The sequence below is a fragment of the Ambystoma mexicanum genome, chromosome 1q (genome assembly GCF_040938575.1).
Source record: "Ambystoma mexicanum isolate Mex_15411 chromosome 1q, UKY_AmexF1_1, whole genome shotgun sequence".
NCBI classification, from domain to species: domain Eukaryota; kingdom Metazoa; phylum Chordata; class Amphibia; order Caudata; family Ambystomatidae; genus Ambystoma; species Ambystoma mexicanum.
In genome coordinates, this window is record NC_090922.1 from 1,037,171,273 (window position 1) to 1,037,190,600 (window position 19,328).

Consider the following 19,328-nt stretch of genomic DNA (forward strand, 5'->3'; position numbering starts at 1 on the left):
GTGGGTGGTCTCCACAGAGGAGGAGGAGCCCGCTACTGAGCCGCACATGGGGCCTGGTGGGGGTAGTACCACTGGTGCAAGTGGTGCAGTCCAGGGCCAGGAGGCAGCACAGGTCACCGTGGAGGGGCCTCTCCATGTCGCTGTCCCTGACCCTGTGACTGCACCACCATGCACCAGCAGGGAGGCCCCATCCCAGGCCCGTCCGCAGGTAGGGGAGAGTGCCATGTCATCTGCCTCTCCACTACCTGCGGACGAGGGGTCCCATGAATGTATGGGCCCCGTCCTGGTTGGTGTTGCGTTGCGCACGCGTGTCATTCGTGATGATGTGCGTTCTTCCTGGGCGGAGAACGCACGCCATCACAGAGAGCAGCGTTGTGATGTGGCACTGCTGGGAGGGGCCCTGGTTGATGGGTTCCTACATGTGTTGCGCACTCTGGTGGACCTCTCCTCCTCTGTGGAGACTATGCACCAGTCGTTCTCCACACCGTCTTCCGGCCCAGATTCCACCAGGGCCCCCTGTGGACCTGGCCCGACCAACACAGCCAGCTTGGTGGAGCTCACATCCCTGCCACAGTCGGGAGGTGGCGACCCAGCAGGGGTGGACACCACAACTGGAGACCAGCTGATGGAGGATGTGCTGGCACCGTCAGACACGGCACATGGACAGCAGCAGCAGGAGTAGGCTCTAGGTGGGAGCAATGATGGCTCGGGGCCATCAACATCAGAGGGGCAGGCATCGGCCAGAGGGCAGGAGGACCCAGGAATGGGAGTGTCTTCCGTGTGGCAACGGTTGGGCCAGCAGATAGGTGCGGAGCGGCGGCAGGCGGAAGAGGCACGGCTCACCATGGTCAGGGCGGAGTTCTCCATGCGTCAGGCTTTGAGGCGGGTAGAGTGCCTGGAGGCAACTCGCAGGGAGTTGGAAGAGGCCATGAGTGCCTCCCTGCGAGACCTCGGAGCCAGGACAGAGGCCCGCCTCCGGCAAATAGACATGGTGTTCGATGATGCCCTTGCCCGGGACACCACAGAGTGAGCCGCTGGGCTTGCCCACCGCCATTGTATATTGTTAGATAGTGTTAGGTTTCCTTTCGTTTTTTCTTTATTTTGATTGCGCTTGGACAATGCACCACGTTTCATCTGTTGGGCTCATGGACCCTGGATTGTTCATCTGTACATAGTTCACCATTGGATTATTCACTTTTTTTTATTTTCACCATGGAGAAATGGTTTTCACTTTCTTTTTTCCCTTGGATTTGCTTTATTGGACTGTGACTTTGGACACCATTTCTTTTGGATTTCTTTGGATTATGATTTCTTGTTTTTTATTCTTTTATGGACATGCAGCTTTTCTTTTATTATTCCCATTGTTGTGTGTTGGATTTTGATTACATTCATGTTGTGTTTAATCCATTTTTTTCTTCATACTTCGATGTGTGGTATTATCTCATTGGTTTCATGCATGTCATGATATGGGTTTTCACATTCACTTGCACCCATTGTGTGTGTGTGACGGACATGTGTTCAATTACATACTTGCCATTGGGGTTGTATCATGTAATTGCCTTTTCTATGTGGGTGGATGCAATACTTGGTTGGGTCTTTGGGCTGGGGAGGCTGGCCATAAGGGCCATGATTGAGGATCGTCATGACCTGGGGGAGGGGGACATGAGTGGGGGCCTGCTGGCAGGTGCCCTGCACTGCTGGGGGGTTGGGGCGCAGGGGGACATGAGTGGGGGCCTGCTGGCAGGTGCCCTGCACTGCTGGGGGGTGGGGGTGTAGGGGGACATGAGTGGGGGCCTGCTGGCAGGTGTCCTGCACTGCTGGGGGGGTGCAGGGGGACATGAGTGGGACATGAGTGGGGGCCTGCTGGCAGGTGCCCTGCACTGCTGGGAGGTGGGGGTGCAGGGGGACATGAGTGGGGGCCTGCTGGCAGGTGCCCTGCACTGCTGGGGGGTGGGGGTGCAACGGAACATGAGTGGGGGCCTGCTGGCAGGTGCCCTGCACTGCTGGGGGTGGGGGTGCAGGGGGACATGAGTGGGACATGAGTGGGACATGAGTGGGGGCCTGCTGGCAGGTGCCCTGCACTGCTGGGGGGTGTGGGTGCAGGGTGACATGAGTGGGACATGAGTGGGGGCCTGCTGGCAGGTGCCCTGCACTGCTGGGGGGTGGGGGTGCAGGAGGACATGAGTGGGACATGAGTGGGGGCCTGCTGGCAGGTGCCCTGCACTGCTGGGGGTGCAGGGGTTTTGGGTGTCCTGACCCACGTTTGGACTATTATGCTGCAACATTTGGTGCTGAGGGCTTAGGAAATCCAAGATGGCGGAAAAGCCCATAATTGCGCCAGAATCCAGGAGAACCGCGCAGTTTGCGCACACCAAAATGGCCCCCGGACCTGCCAGCCACCAGAAAGATGGTTCTGCTCAAAATCCATTTTTATTAATGTCAAAAATTGCTAAGATCATGGGCCTGAAACCACCAAACAAAAATCCAACTATGGTTGAGTGTTTTACTTTACTCTACTGCAGATCCACATCAATGCCATGTCAAGCAAGGATCACATACTATCAAGTAAAATCCTTTCTTATTGAAATGTATTAATTCAAGACAGCTGTCAAAAATAGGTGCAGTATCGGCATTGGACACTGACCGGCGCTGGCGCTTTATAAATCCTGACAGGAGAGCTGTCTTGCAGAACTGTGCAGTGAACAGAAGGGGGTCTTGTGCAATTAAAAGTTCAAAAGACTTGCTTTTCCTGAGAACCATTAACACCTCAGAGACACACACAACAGCCCAGGATATCACATGGCCCTGTTGATTGAGAGGGAGGAGTTTCTCCTGCAGCCTGCAGGACACAACACAATAGACCCTTTCAATTGAATAGAAATGCAGATTAGGGTGTAGCTGGCAACAGCTGCCCTGCCAAGAAGGAGAGGCCTGTGATCTCTGACTCACCAAGCTTCTGGGGGCGGGCCAGACTGGATTGTGGATTCATATTGCAGCAAATATATGTTTAAGTTACTTGCTTATAAAATCTTGTATTAAGCTCACAGAAATGTACAATTTGGGGGTCCTTAATATGGAAAATGCCCTCACGATCTGAGATCAAACTCCACTTTGTGCGGTGTTCTGGGACCAAACCCCGCTATTTATTAATATTGCAGACACTGTGTTTAGGATAGAGACATAGTAATTTCCAGTAATATGCTCAGGGAAGGGGTGCAGGTCTGTGTACATTTTGAGAAAAAACCAATATGGTGAAAGTCACTAAAAAGCACAACATTTTGCCATTTTTGAACCCAGGCTCTGAGGGGGATCGGAGTTGGGCAAGAATGTACCTTAATTCATCTGCAATGTGTAATTTCAACAAACTGTGTATCTGGGAAATATGTATTTTGGGTAAAATTGATTTTTCTAAGTAAATACAAAGGGGAGTGTTCTTTCTGTATGCCATGAAATTAATACCTGATGACACTCCATTCCTTCCCCCAATCAAGGGAGAGAGGAGGACTTGGCCAATGGTAAGTTGTGAAGGGCAGGCTTAGTTACGCCCACGCACACACCCATTTTCAAAACACATAAAAAGAGACTGCTTTGGACAGGCAAGACATTCATTTTCCATTTTCTTGCAGAGCATTTTACCGGACCACACAACATCTAGAAGGAACATCCAGAACTTAGACTCCAGATAGACTACAGAACTTAAAGCAAAGGCCTAACCCACAAGCTGAGAACTCTTCTCAGCAGGCCTTCAGAATCCAGCAATCCAACCAAACCTTTCTACAGCCAGGCGAGCTGTGGGATTCTTTGCCAAGAACTTTTGCCAGAACCGGAAGCAGACCCAGAAAGCAGTGCTGTATCCAGACCAGCAGAACCACAGACCAGACCGCTGTGAAGTGCCGACAGCAGAACCACAGACCAGACCAGAACCAGAGATCCAGAACCAGAGAACCAGTACCAGAAACCGCCCAGAGTCCAGTCCAAACCTGCTGACCAGACCCTGACGGCCTAGTTCAAATTCATAGTGTGAGTACTCAGCCAGAACTTTGCAAAACCAATCTCTTAGTTTAAAATAATCTAATTCAAACTATTTTAGCCTATTTAGAACTGCATCATAAGAAATCGTGTGTCCATTCTGCAAAACTGTCATCTGTCATTCTGAGCTTTACTTTTATTTTGAGAATCTACCTCCATTAAATCGTCCGTATCTTTTGAACCGCATGTGCTAGGAACGTGGCTTAACTTTCATCTTAAAGCTAAGATTCTAAGCTTTCCAACAAGCCTAAGAACGACTTGCTACACCTTACAGTTCCTCCGTAATCACAATCGACACACTCGGAAAAAGTGCCACGAATTGACAGTTTGCTTCATTTCAACCACGTGTAAAAAAATATCTGTCTTTTGCTTCCATTACTGAATCCCGTTTTCAACCTGATAACCATCCCTGAATCATTGGTAGGGCTGACCTGAACTGATTTAAAGTATCTCTCACTCACCCTGAACCTCTAGAGGGAATTAAAAGCATTTTCAGCATATTTTTCACTTCATTGCCATCACATTTAAAAGGATCTTGCCTGCTTTAAAATCATACCTGTTTTCCTCTAACCTCGCTGAGGGGAACTGGAAATTTGTATTGCATTTTGTATTCCTGAGAATTGTGTGCTCTCCTTCCATCTCCTTATCTTGCATAGGGGGGGAGGGAATTGTCAAAGAAAAAGTGATCATATTAACTTTTGTTGAAATCATATCAAGTTTATTTCTGTGCTGCATTTTTCCCTCATTGCTTTTCCTTGAAACCATAAAAGTATTTTCTGCTACCTTATCCTTCCTATACTAACTCCTCATTGATTGTAAAGAAGTGTGCTGGTGTCAGATTATCTATTGTTGATCAACATTATATTCATAAGGGTGCTATCAAATATTAATTTATTATAAAAGTGTGATATATATATATTTTTTAATTTTTCCAATAAATCTTTTAAATTGCAAAACAACCTACTTCTTGGCTCAGTGAGGTCAGGGGGATTCAAAGAGAGGGGCGTTATATAAGTGTTTATCATCCAGAGTATAACTTGTCATAAAAATATATAAATACGGGCTTCCCTTGAGCAATCCCAGACAAGGCACTGACTTAATGGGAGTGCTTGATTGGAGTCACTTAACAGATTGGGGGCTCGAGCCGGGGATTCTGGATTAGATCTATCACTTGTGCAGATTAATACAGTGTGCTAACTGACAGGATTTATAAATTCTGTTGGATCACCACGCCTTGTTACACTGTAAAAACACCCCTCAAAGGAACGCTCTAAGGAAACGGTCTGTTTTGCAAAATAAAATACAAACTTCTGTAAGTCTGGAAGGAAATCAATTTCCAGAATGACGACCTTGGTAGATATCAAAATAGCCAGACAACACCTCTTACATAAGTTATTTGTGAGAGGTGAGTGGGTTCATCAGGACCAGGCAGTCTGGTTGCAGGCAATTGCACCCCAGATCACTGAAACAGGGTCAGATATCTGGAGAGATCAGGGTCCCTTACATGTGGCCCTGAGTGAACTATATATAGCCCCTAAGGCCAAGGATGAGCACAACAAGATTGCCAGGGTAGCGGCATATTTATATTTATATATGGGAGCCATACAGGACAAATGTGCGGAAGGCCAAGATCTGGAAAATAGGCAACTGATGGCATTAGAGAAGGCCCAATCTGACCTGGTCTCTTCTGAGCAGAGGCTGCAGAGGAGCCAGGAGTCAGAAAATGATAGTAGGCAGTATATTATTAGAATAAAGGAGGATATGGATATCCTGCAAAAGGAAAAGTCTGACCAGGATAACAGATTTCTGGCCTTGCAGAAGGAGTACCAAGAACGTTTGGACGCCCTACTGCAGAGCCAGAAAAAGCTGGAGCAACAACTGGACTTCAATAGGGCATGCACAGAGCAGGTAGTCACCCTGCAAAGCCACCTAGATAGGGAGAAGACAGAGAGCAATAAACTGATTTTGAAAGACCTGGATACCCAGGCAGAGTTTGATCAAGAACGCCAGAAAGCTGGTGCCTTTCAAAGGCAGAGGGACGACCTGGCGGAACAGATGCAGGCTCTTAGTCAGGAAAGGGACACCTTAGGCCAGGAAGTCTACCAATTAAAAGAAAAAATTGAAGAAAATCACTTGGCCCTCCAGGGACTGGGTGACCTCCAAAAAGAGCATCAGAACTTGTTATAGCACACCAGGAGGGTGGAAGATGCTCTGGCAAGAAAGGAACAGGCCATCTAGGGATGGGACTGAGGAGGTAACCCTCCTGCAGCAAAGACTGGCCCAGTATTCCAGGACCAACCAGGAAGCACAGAGAGAAAATGAGGCTCTCTGTCAGCACATTGATAGGCCCCAGCAACAGGTAGCCATGCAGGAGAGACTGATAGAGTCTAGTAAGGCCTTAACTGAGGAACTGAAAGTGCAGGCTCTTGCATTGCAACAGGGAGAAGGGGCTGACAGAGATGAAGTTCGCTGGGAAAGGGAAACACCTGAGTGTAACCTCAGGAGCCCTAGTACCAGAGGCCTTCATCTCTCCCAGTCCTTGGACTCTGCCACCCCCATGTCCCCTGGCGCACATGAGCACAGGGCCACAGGGATGGCAGATTACTATCCAGCCAAAAGTATGGGGTTCATAGGCCAGTACCTCCCAGGAATGGATGGGCGGGCATCCGGGTATGGGCACCCAAGCACAGTGCAATTTAGTGGGGAACCCCAGGAAAGTAGGCCCGCTAAGGGCATCCTAAAAACCTCTGCCAAGTTAGGTCAGTGGAGGGGGGATACCCATCAAATTCTGGCAGCAAGGAGGGATCTGAAGACTCCTCTGAGCGGCCCAGGACACAGGAGACTAGGTCCCCACATTCTGCCAGCCATTCCCAGGCTCGCAGAATCCGGGAAAACCTGGAAGATTAGACGGGCACCTCTGGGAGCAATGCCTCTGAGTCAGAGGATGAGTGGACCAGGGTTACCCGAACCAAAAAGGCCAATAAGGCAAAAAGATCCTTGCTTAATGACCCCTTAAAGCAGATCAAGGCAATAAGGAGTGTCATCACCCCTTATCACAAGAACGCCAAGTATTCTGTTTGGGAACACTTGCAGCTTTATGAGCAAATGATGGAGACTTTCCATTTGAAAGACAGCAGTAGCTGCATTCAGTATGTAAAATGGACATTCTCCCCAGAATACTCCAGTTTCTTTGCGGGGCTGGAGGACCAAAATCATTCAAGATGGTCCACCTACAGGGCGGCCATCTTGAAACATTTTTCTGTTCACAGAAATCCCCAAGAGGCTCGCAAGGCAGCCTACAATTTGCAATGTGGGGAGGATCAGGCCCCACAAGAATTTGTGCAGGAGTTAAAGCGTGCTTTTGCGCAGACTACAAAAAGGGTACGCACGGACAGTAAAGAATTTTTTCATACGTTTTTCCATGCCTCACCCAAATACATAATGACCCAGCTTGTGAGAGACTTTCACGAGAAAAGATCTTTAGACTGGGTCATTGAGCAAGCCACCCGCATCTATGAGGTGCAGAAACCAGTGGAAACTAAGAATCAGCCCAAAAACCCCAAAACCAACAGCACCCCTGATGCTGCCAAGGTGGCAGAGGTAAAGGTTGCCCCCGTTTTAGATTTGGAGATGGGGGGACCTAAAAACCTGCCAGCACTGAATAATTCTAAGCCCAGAAGGCCCTCGGGCCAGTCACAGACAGGGAATCAAGGAGGTAGTCCCACAAATGGGGTCCCTCGCTCCCCTGACTATGTAAGTCCACGCTATAAGGCACACAGTCCAATCCTGGGTTATGTGTGGACTCCTCCGGCCCAAGGGGGTGGATCTAACCAAGTGCTCAACCCAGGGAACTTCCCTCCACACTTCCCCCAGGAGGGTAGAAATTCACCAAATCCTGGCCAGAACTTGTTCCCCAGGTATCCACCCAACTTCCAGCCCCAAAATCATCCATCCTTCTTTCCCCGATTCCCTGAGCTCAGACAACCGAATCCGGGATTGGGGTGGCCAAGGGTGGAGGGGTACCCAAATCTTCCCAACCCAGGGTACAACCAGAGAAGGGATAGCTACCCTTCCCGGGATCAGCCCAGAGGAGAAAACAGAACCACGTATCAGCCTGAGCGGGTTTCCCAACTTGAGCGCCAGGTCCAAAATATGGCACAGGAGCTGGGTGGCGTGCTAAGGGCTCAGCAGAACCCTCAGATGGGCATGCCGGCACAGAATGCACCGAGCTCTGGGCCTGGTGCTCCAGAACAATGACAGGGGCAGCACCCCGATAACCCACCGGTTCCCAGGGAGGAGGCACAAGGGCAAGGGGGGTGTAAAGCCTTGGAGGAAGCTTCCTTCCCCACTAGTAAACAGCCCCTGGAAACCCAGGAACCGGAAACAAAATCTCCTACCCCTGAAAGTCTGCCACCCAAGGAGCAGAGAGGAGGTAGGAGAAACAAAGGACCCAAACAGACCCATTTTGTGGAGGAGTTACAGGTCTTCCAATTTGAGGGAGAGGGATCCTCAGAGAATCCTGGGAAAAGGATCTTCTCCTTCAGGGATGGGGGAACTCCTCCCAAGGAAAAATGGGTCCCAATGTTTTCCAACCCAGACTGGGTAGATGTGGGGATTGAGCTGTTGCCGCCCATCATTCTATCCCAGAACCAACAATACTGAAAACCCCTGGTTCAAACCCATCGTGGTGACTGCCTCCAAAAAGGGGGGGGCGGCCCAGAACCGGAACCAGGGGAACCCAAAACCGCATCCATATACTGGGTAGATGTGGGGATCGAGCTGTCACCGCCCATCATCCTATCCCAGAACCAACAATACCGAAAACCCCTGGTTCGAACCCATCCTGGTAACTGCCTCCAAAAAGGGGAGGGGGCGACCCAGAACCGGAACCAGGGGAACCCAAAACCGCATCCAGAGACTGGGTAGATGTGGGGATTGAGCTGTCGCCGCCCATCATTCTATCCCAGAACCAACAATACCGAAAACCCCTGGTTCAAACCCATCCTGGTAACTGCCTCCAAAATGGGGGGGGGCGGCCCAAAACCGGAACCAGGGGAACCCAAAACCATATCCAATTGCCAACTTTTTCTTTCAGATTCCCGAGACTCTCCACAGAATTTTGGCCAAATCTCTTCTCTCTCAATGTCCAAAACCAGAAAATTAGCCCACCAGTTGTCCAAAAATGTGCATTATCTGTGCCCCCTTGAGGAGAAGGAGGGAAGATACTATGCCCCGGTACAAGTACAGGGGCAGGGTACAATTTTGGCACTGGTGGACACTGGATCCCAAGCTACCCTTCTGTCCAAAAGGGCCTTTGATGAACTAAATGCAGGAAGGGGGGAGAATTACCAAATTCCTCTCACCTCTCTTCCTGGACAACTCCAGAACTTTGACGGGAAGGAAATTCCCGTTGAGGGGACTGTAGATTTGGACATCAAAATTGGGCGACACAAGGTGAAACACCCGGTCATAGTAGTGACTCCTGAGGGCACCCCTTGTTTACTAGGGAATGACCTCCTGAGAAGGTTGTCACCCCTAATAGATTGTGTAAACAAGCTCCTCTGGACCCAGACTAGCCGACCAACCGACCAATATAATTAAAGCAGAGTGTCAACCATGTTAATTTAAACGGCACGTGCCACATGGTTGAACAAAAATCTGACCAAGTACAATTTCACTTCCAGAACAACCAAATTCCAGATGTGACAGTAATAGCAGTAGGACCACAGACTGGTGATGGCGGGTCATCTCTATTTCTGAAAATCAACCTTCCCTCCAGTTTAAGGTGGTATTCCACACTGGAAGGAAATACTCTGAAATTCTTTACTAATCCACAATCAGAAACTCCCACTCCTATAGTCCAGAAAGATATGAAATCATCTCAGAGCCTGGCTGATGTTCAGCAAATTGGAGAGCAGATGTTCATCCCTGTTCAGTTAAATGATGGGAAGGACTCTGTTCTCGCCCGAGTGTGTGTGAACAACGGTAAGAGCTTCATCAGCGAAGCCATGTTCCGCCAACTCCAAAAAGATCCAGCCATTCCCACATTCAAACTGATAGACAAATGGGAAATGGATCTGGAAACACCCAATTCCAAACATCTCCTGCCAAGCAGGTGTATGCTCAAAATCTCCATTGGCAACAAGAGCATAGTCCATAATTGTTGGGTCGTGCGAGATGTCACTGCCGCCTTTTACTTAGGCAGTGACATTCTCAATCGCTTTGCCATTAGTTTGGACCTAATAAACTTCAAAGCTTGGTCCCGATTAGCGGATAATCCCATGGGCTTTAATGATCCAGAAAAAGCATTTAGGTCAGCTCAATTGCTACCTTATGCAGTTGAAATTCAGGTTAAAGAGGAAGTCACCATCCCAGAAAGGACCCGACAATTCTCCCTGGAAGTGAAAGTTAAAAGAGGACAAAAATTGAAAAACCCTGATGCTTATATTCATCTAAATGCTTCTCTCCAACAGCAAGGGTTGGGGTGGATGCAATACTTGGTTGGGTCTTTGGGCTGGGGAGGCTGGCCATAAGGGCCATGATTGAGGCCCAACTCCACTAGTCAATTTAGAGCATGACACCATTCCAATAGAGGTGGATAACAGCGACTTAAAGAGTATTACTCTAGCCGCGGGCACCATTATTGGAATGGCGGTTGATGACCGACATTTCTCCATTGATTTAGGAAATGAACTGTTAGGACCAATCCCCAAGGACTGTTTTGACAGTGACAGTGATGACAATACAACACCAGACAGGATCTTTACCCGGCATGGGGGGAACTTCCTGGTGTACACTTCCTGCCCTTATGGTAAGGAAGATGTGACTTGTGACTTCAGGAGGGATGGGGTGATTTTCCAGGTCCATGAGGGCTGCCTTTCCCACCTGAAGCCTCCAGTCCAAATCAGCACTCTGACCAGGGACTTCTCCACCCAGCCGGAGGAGGCCGCTGAGATAGCAAAACCAGAAGTCTTTCCAGGCTTCTGGCAGATGGTGGAAGAGAGAGTCAACCTAGCTGATGCCTGTGTGACTCTGGAACAGAAGCAAAAGTTGAAACAAGTTTTCTTAGATTTCCAAGATCTCTTTGCGGTAGACTCATATGACTGTGGTCGCACCGACATCCACACAACAACAATTCCCACGGAACCTGGCATGACTCCAGTGTTTGTGAAGCAATATCGCTTGCCTCTCTCATCAATGGAGTCCCTTACTGAAATAATTAAGAACCTTGAGTCCCGGGAATAATCCGTCCAGTCCACAGCACCTTCAACAATCCGGTGCTGGGAATATTGAAGCCAAACGGCCAGTGGAGACTCTGCGCCGACCTTAGGGAGCTCAACAAACGGGTCCATACTTCCCAATGGCCTCTGCCCTACATTGACAAAGGGCTGGCCCAGATTCAGGGGTCACAGGTATTCACTGCAATAGACCTGACCAATGGATACTGGACCGTGCCTTTCAGTAGGGAGGACCAATACAAACTGGCTTTTACCTTTGGGGGCCGGCAGTACACATGGACCCGTACTCCCTTCGGATACCTCAACTCTGGCAATGAGTTCAACATTTTCCTACACAAGGCCATGCCCGACCTGGGTCCAAGGGGTAACTTGGCTTATGTAGATGATGTTCTCATCAAAAGTTCATCTGTGGAGGAACATATAGCGGAGATCCGTTATGTTCTGACAGAGTTGAGGGCCACCGGAGCAAAACTTTCCTTTCAGAAAGCACAGTGGTGTAGAACCCGTGTTTATTTCTTGGGGCATGAGATTACTCCTCAGGGTCTCTGTCCCCAAGAAAAGAAAGTGGAAGCACTTCAGAAACTGAAAGACCCCACAACTCTGCGGGAACTAAGGAGCCTCCTTGGACTGACTAATTATAGCAGAAAGTTCATTGAGGGCTACGCAGAGATCACCAGACCCCTGATTCTTCTCTTGAAGGGGGGGTAAAGTGGGAATGGGGTCCAGAACAATCCGAGGCAGTAAGACAGCTCAAAGAAGCCTCTCACAAGCGCCCTGCCTAGCTTACCCTGTCAGAAAAAATGAGTTTTTCCTGGAGACAGGGTTCTCTAATACGTGCTTGACAGCAGTATTATACCAAAAGCATGACAATGTCAATAAGGTAATCTCCAATGCGAGCAAAACTTTATCCTCTGTGGAGAAAAAATTCAACGATTGTGAGAAGGCACTCCTGGCAACGGTGTGGGCATTGAAGAATTACCGCCCGTTTATCCAGGGGGAACACATCATAGTGGAGACTCCACACCAGCCTCTGCAATATCTCCAAAGTGACAGACATCCGGCCCGGAAATGTGAGTAATTCCCAAATTACTACCTGGATTCTGTCAATGCAAGGCTTTCCTATGGAGGTCATATATGACCAAAACAAGAAGAGTCCCCTTGCGCAAGGTCTGGCTGACTTGCATGATTGTGCCAGAGAAAACTGTCTCGAGGACAAAAGTCTAAAAATCAAGGACAACATGGAGGCATACCTTAATTCCCCACACAAAGTCTTTGAAGAAGACAAGTGTGAGGGAATGGCCACTGTCTATGTGGATGGATGCTCTTACCATGTTGACAACAACGGGTAAAAAAAACTGGTGGCCGGCGTAGGGAATGCATGGGTGAATGAGTCCCCAGAACCCTCCGCTGAATACAAAATTGGTCCCCGAAGTAGTCAGGTGGCAGAATTGATGGCTGTGTATCAAGCCATACTCACTGCTGTCCAAAATCAACTCCACGAACTAGCCATAATCACAGATTCAGATTATGTACGTAACGGGTTTGTGGAGCACCTGGTTAATTGGAAAACCAGAGGCATGTTATGTGCTAATAACAAACCCTTGAAACATGGGAAGTTAATTCAAAACATTGATGATCTGGTCACCTTGAATGGGATGACCATCTACTGGAAAAAGATCAAGGGTCATTTCAAAGTAGAGGGACCAGACAAAACTGGAAATGACTTAGCTGATCAGCTGACCAAAGCCAGGGCCATCCAAGGGAATCTAATAGAGATTGAGTCCCTGTTGGGGAAAATCCAGGTCACTGCTATCACTAGGTCCCAGACAAATGCTCACAATGATCTTTCAACTGCGCAATGGAGTAAGGAGACCCCAGATGCTGATTTGATCACGGCTCAGAAGGGGGATCCAATAATTGGTAAGTTTTACCAACACATGGAGGACCCTGAGAACTTTCCCCTGACGGATTCCGATTACATTGGGAAAGAGGACCTTAGAGTGTTGATGAAATGTCCATAAATGTTCCGAATCCAAGACGGTTTGTTGGTAAGGAAATCCCAAGCTGGCCATGATCAGTGGGTGGTCCTACCTCATTCTGAAGCCTGATGTTAAGTCACGCCCATGATGCGGCCACCGCCGATCTTAAGAGAGGTTGCATACTGGCCACACATGGGGCAGGACCTCGACCAATACTTGAACGGGTGTCTTGTGTGTACACAATTTCAGCCAACATCCCTCACACACCGGGTGCCTCTCCAAAGGAGGGGGATGACACTGCCATGGTCAGATTTGCAAATTGACTTCATAGGCCCCGTGATTCGCTCCTCTAGGGGAAACAAGTACATGTTGACGGTCACATGCTTGTTTAGCAAGTGGGTGGAATGTCTCCCGGCCCCAAACTGCAAGGCAGAAACAGCAGCTGCCCTGATGATCAACCACATCTTTTCGTGTTTTGGTCTACCCCAAAGGATTGAGTGAGACAGAGGTAGCCATTTTACCAGCAAAGTAATGACTAAGATGTGGGAGATACTGGGGGTTAAAAGGAAGCTACATATTGCTTACCGGCCAGCCTCTTCTGGTGCAGTGGAGAGATACAACAGAACCATAGTGAGCATCTTAAAAAAGTTTGTGGCAGATTCTGGGCCAAGTTGGGATATCCGATTACCTCTGGTCCTAATGGCCATCAGATCTACCCCTTCATCTGCAACTAAAATGTCACAGTTTGAGCTGATGACTGGACGCAAGATGGTGCTTCCCCAGCATTTGCTCTACAGGACCCAAGAGCAGACATTGATAAATTCCTCCACAACTCATGAGTATGTGGAGAATTTAAGGAAACACCTTCAACATGCTTTTACCTATGCTCAGCGGAATCTAGAAAGATCAGCTGATAGCATGAAGACCCATTACGAGTTGAAAACCACCATGAAAGAGTACAATGTGGGAGACCGTATTTATCTATACAATTTCCAAAGAAACCAGGCCAAACAGCAAAAATGTTTGCCTACATGGAAGGGACCTTTTGAGATTATAGACAAGATCTCCCCAGTTGCCTACAAGATTCGCATCCCCAAAGATAGTTTGGCAGAGGGGGAAGACAAGTGGGTCCATATAAATCAGTTAAAGTGTTGCCATCCCAGGCACACTCTGCAGCAACTGGAGGAGTCCTCTGCAATACTAGAGGGGGCCGCTTCAGAGTAATTCAGTTCGAACCCTAAAATATCCCACATATAGTCTCCAAAATATTATGATTCTTGAATGAAAATGTCTTCTAATTATATCTTGTTTTTTAAAAAAAAATAAGAATGTAAATGTCTATTGAATTATAAAATGTATACGCCGCCCCACTATATCAATAGTGGGGGAGAAATGTCTACGAATAGGTATTGCCGCTTTGCTTTGTCATCCTAGGAGAAAGAAAACCTGGAGACTGACCACGGAAGACGACCTGGGGACCGGGAGCAAAGATCCGAGGGGCCCGGGGTACAGCCAAATACTCCCATCAGGACCGGCGAGGAGAACCAATCGATCCACCCTGATGGAGGAAAAGATGCTGAACTTTGTCATCTGCGGAATCGGAAGAAGATGATGCGGACATCCCAGCGCGTGGATCAAAACATCCTTTGCACCCGACTCCCCCTCGACTCGAAATCAAATCGCAGTTGGCAGGGGGGCTTGTTGGGTGTCCTGACCCACGTTTGGACTATTATGCGGCAACATTTGGTGCTTTGGGCTTAGGAAATCCAAGATGGCGGAAAATCCCACATTTGCACCAGAATCCAGGAGAATCGCACAGTTTGCGCACACCAAAATGGTCCCCTGACCTGCCACCCACCAGTGCAAAGAAAGATGGTTCTGTTCAAAATCCGTTTTTATTAATGTCAAAAATTGCTAAGATCATGGGCCCGAAACCACCAAACAAAAATCAAACTATGGTTGAGTGTTTTACTTTACTCTACTGCAGATCCACATCAATGCCATGTCAAGCAAGTATCACATACTATCAAGTAAAATCCTTTCTTTTTGAAATGTATTAATTCAAGACAGCTGTCAAAAATAGGTGCAGTACCGGCATTGGACACTGACCGGCGCAGGCACTCTATAAATCCTGACAGGAGAGCTGTCTTGAAGAACTGTGCAGTGAACAGAAGGTGGTCTTATGCAATTAAAAGTTCAAAAGACTTGCTTTTCCTGAGAACCATTAACACCTTAGAGACACACACAACAGCCCAGGATATCACATGGCCCTGTTGATTGAGAGGGAGGTGTTTCTCTTGCAGCCTGCAGGACACAACACAATAGACCCTTTCAATTGAAAAGAAATGCAGATTAGGGTGCAGCTGGCTCACCAAGCTTCTGGGGGCAGGCCAGACTGGACTGTGGATTCATATTGCAGCAAATATATGTTTAAGTTAATTGCTTATAAAATCGTGTATTAAGCTCACAGAAATGTACAATTTGGGGGTCCTTAATATGTAAAATGCCCTCACGATCTGAGACCAAACTCCTCCTTGTGCGGTGTTCTGGGACCAAACCCCGCTATTTATTAATATTGCAGACACTGTGTTTAGGATAGAGACATAGTAATTTCCAGTAATATGCTCAGGGAAGGGGTGCAGGTCTGTGTAAATTTTGAAAAAAAAACAATATGGTGAAAGTCACTAAAAAGCACAAAATTTTGCCATTTTTGAACCCAGGCTCTGAGGGGGATCAGAGTTGGGCAAGAATGTACCTTAATTCATCTGCAATGTGTGCATGTAATTTCAACAAACTGTGTATCTGGGAAATATGTGTTTTGGGTAAAAATTGATTTTTCTAAGTAAATGCAAAGGGGAGTGTTCTTTCTGTATGCCATAAAATTATAAAATTAATGCCTGATTACACTCCATTCCTTCCCCCAATCAAGGGAGAGAGGAGGACTTGGCCAATGATAAGTTGTGAGGGGGAGGCTTAGTTACGCCCACGCACACACCCATTTTCAAAACACATAAAAAGAGACTGCTTTGGACAGGCAAGACATTCATTTTCCATTTTCTTGCAGAGCATTTTGCCAGACCACACAACATCTAGAAGGAACATCCAGAACCTAGACTCCAGATAGACTACAGAACTTAAAGCAAAGGCCTAAGCCACAAGCTGAGAACTCTTCACAGCAGGCCTTCAGAATCCAGAAATCCAACCAAACCATTCTACATCCGGGCGAGCTGTGGGATTCTTTGCCAAGAACTTTTGCCAGAACCGGTAGCAGACCCAGAAAGCAGTGCTGTATCCAGACCAGCAGAACCACAGACCAGACCGCTGTGAAGTGCGGACAGCAGAACCACAGACCAGACCAGAACCAGAGATCCAGAACCAGAGAACCAGTACCAGAAACCGCCCAGAGTCCATTCCAAACCTGTTGACCAGACCCTGACGGCCTAGTTCAAATTCATAGTGTGAGTACTCAGCCAGAACTGTGCAAAACCAACTCCTTACAGTTGAACTGTTATCGCAATCGACACACTCGGAAAAAGTGCCACGAATTGACAGTTTGCTTCATTTCAATCACGTGTAAAAAAATATCTGTCTTTTGCTTCCATTACTGAATCCCGTTTTCAACCTGATAATCATCCCTGAATCATTGGTAGGGCTGCCCTGAACTGATTTAAAGTATCTCTCACTCACCTTGAACCTCTAGAGGGAATTAAAAGCATTCTCAGCATATTTTTCACTTCATTGCCACCACATTTAAAAGGATCTTGCCTGCTTTAAAATCATACCTGTTTTCCTTTAAACTCGCTGGGGGGAACTGGAAATTTGAATTGCATTTTGTATTCCTGAGAATTGTGTGCTCTCCTTCCATCTCCTTATCTTGCATAGGGGGGAGGGAATTGTTAAAGAAAAAGTGATCATATTATCTTTTGTTGAAATCATATCAAGTTTATTTCTGTGCTGCATTTTTCCCTATTGCTTTTCCTTGAAACCATAAAAGTATTTTCTGCTACCTTATCCTTCCTATACTAACTCCTCATTGATTGTAAAGAAGTGTGCTAGTGTCAGATTATCTATTGTTGATCAACATTATATTCATAAGGGTGCTATCAAATATAAAAGTGTGATATATATATATATATATATTGTTTAATTTTTCCAATAAATCTTTTAAATTGCAAAACAAACCTACTTCTTGGCTCAGTGAGGTCAGGGGGATTCAAAGAGAGGGGCGTTATATAAGGGTTTATCATCCAGAGTATAACTTGTCATAAAAGTATATAAATAAGGGCTTCCCTTGAGCAATCCCAGACAAGGCACTGACTTAGTGGGAGTGCTTGATTGGAGTCACTTAACAGGGGGACATGAGTGGGGGCCTTCTGGCAGGTGCCCTGCACTGCTGGGGGGGTGGGGGTGCAGGGGGACATGAGTGGTACATGAGTGGGGGCCTGCTGGCAGGTGCCCTGCATAGCTGGTTGGTGGGGGTGCAGGGGGGCATGAGTGAGACATGAGTGGAAGACTGCTGGCATGTGCCCTGCACAGCTGGGGGATGGGTTTGCAGGGGGACATGAGTGGGGGCCTGCTGGCAGGTGTCCTGCACTGTTGTGGGGTGGGTGGGCAGGGGGACATGAGTGGGACATGAGTGGGGCCTGCTGGCAGGTGCCCTGCACTGCTGGGGCGTGGGGGTGCAGGAGGACATGAGTGGGGGCCTGCTGGCAGGTGTCCTGCACTGCTGGGGGTGGGGGGGCAGGGGGACATGAGTGGGACATGAGTGGGGCCTGCTGGCAGGTGCCCTGCACTGCTGGGGGGTGGGGGTTCAGGGGGACATCAGTGGGGGCCTGCTGCCAGGTACCCTGCACTGCTGGGTGTGGGGGTGCAGGGGGACATTTGTGGGACATGAGTGGGGGCCTGCTGGCAGGTGCCCTGCACTGCTGGGGGGTGGGGGTGCAGGGGGACATCAGTGGGACATGAGTGGAGGCCTGCTGGCAGGTGCCCTGCACTGCTGGGGGTGGGGGTGCACGGGGACATGAGTGGGGGCCTGCTGGCAGGTGACCTGCACTGCTGGGGTGTGGGGGAGCAAGGGGACATGAGTGGGGGCCTGCTGGCAGGTGCCCTGCACTGCTGGGGGGTGGGGGTGCAGGGGGACATGAGTGGGACATGAGTGGGGGGCCTGCTGGCAGGTGCCCTGCACTGCTGGGGGGTGGGGGTGCAGGGGACATGAGTGGGACATGAGTGGGGGCCTGCTGGCAGGTGCCCTGCACTGCTGGGGGGTGGGGGTGCAGGAGGACATGAGTGGGACATGAGTGGGGGCCTGCTGGCAGGTGTCCTGCACTGCTGGGGGGTGGGGGTGCAGTGGGACATGAGTGGGGGCCTGCTGCCAGGTGCCCTGCACTGCTGGGAGTGGGAGTGCAGGGGGACATGCGTGGGACATGAGTGGGGGCCTGCTGGCAGGTGCCCTGCACTGCTGGGGGGTGGGGGTGCAGGGGGACATGAGTGGGACATGAGTGGGGGGGCCTGCTGGCAGGTGCCCTGCACTGCTGGGGGGTGGTGGTGCAGGGGGACATGAGTGGGGGCCTGCTGGCAGGTGCCCTGCGCTGCTGAGGGATGAGGGTGCAGGGGGACATGAGTGGGTGCCTGCTGGCAGGTGCCCTGCACTGCTGGGGTGTGGGGGTGCAAGGGGACATGAGTGGGGGCCTGCTGGCAGATGCCCTGCACTGCTGGGGGGTGGGGGTGCAGGGGGACATGGGTAGGACATGAGTGGGGGGCTGCTGGCAGGTGCCATGCACTGCTGGGTGGTGGGGGTGCAGGAGGACATGAGTGGGACATGAGTGGGGGCCTGCTGGCAGGTGCCCTGCACTGCTGGGGGTGGGGGTACAGGGGGACATGAGTGGGGGCCTGCTGGCAGGTGCCCTGCACTGCTGGCGGGTGGGGTTGCAGGGGGACATGAGTGGCACATGAGTGGGGCCTGCTGGCAGGTGCCCTGCACTGCTGGGGGGTGGGGGTGCTTGGGACATGAGTGGGACATGAGTGGGGGCCTGCTGGCAGGTGCTTTGCTCTGCCGGGGGTGGGGGTGCAGGGGGACATGAGT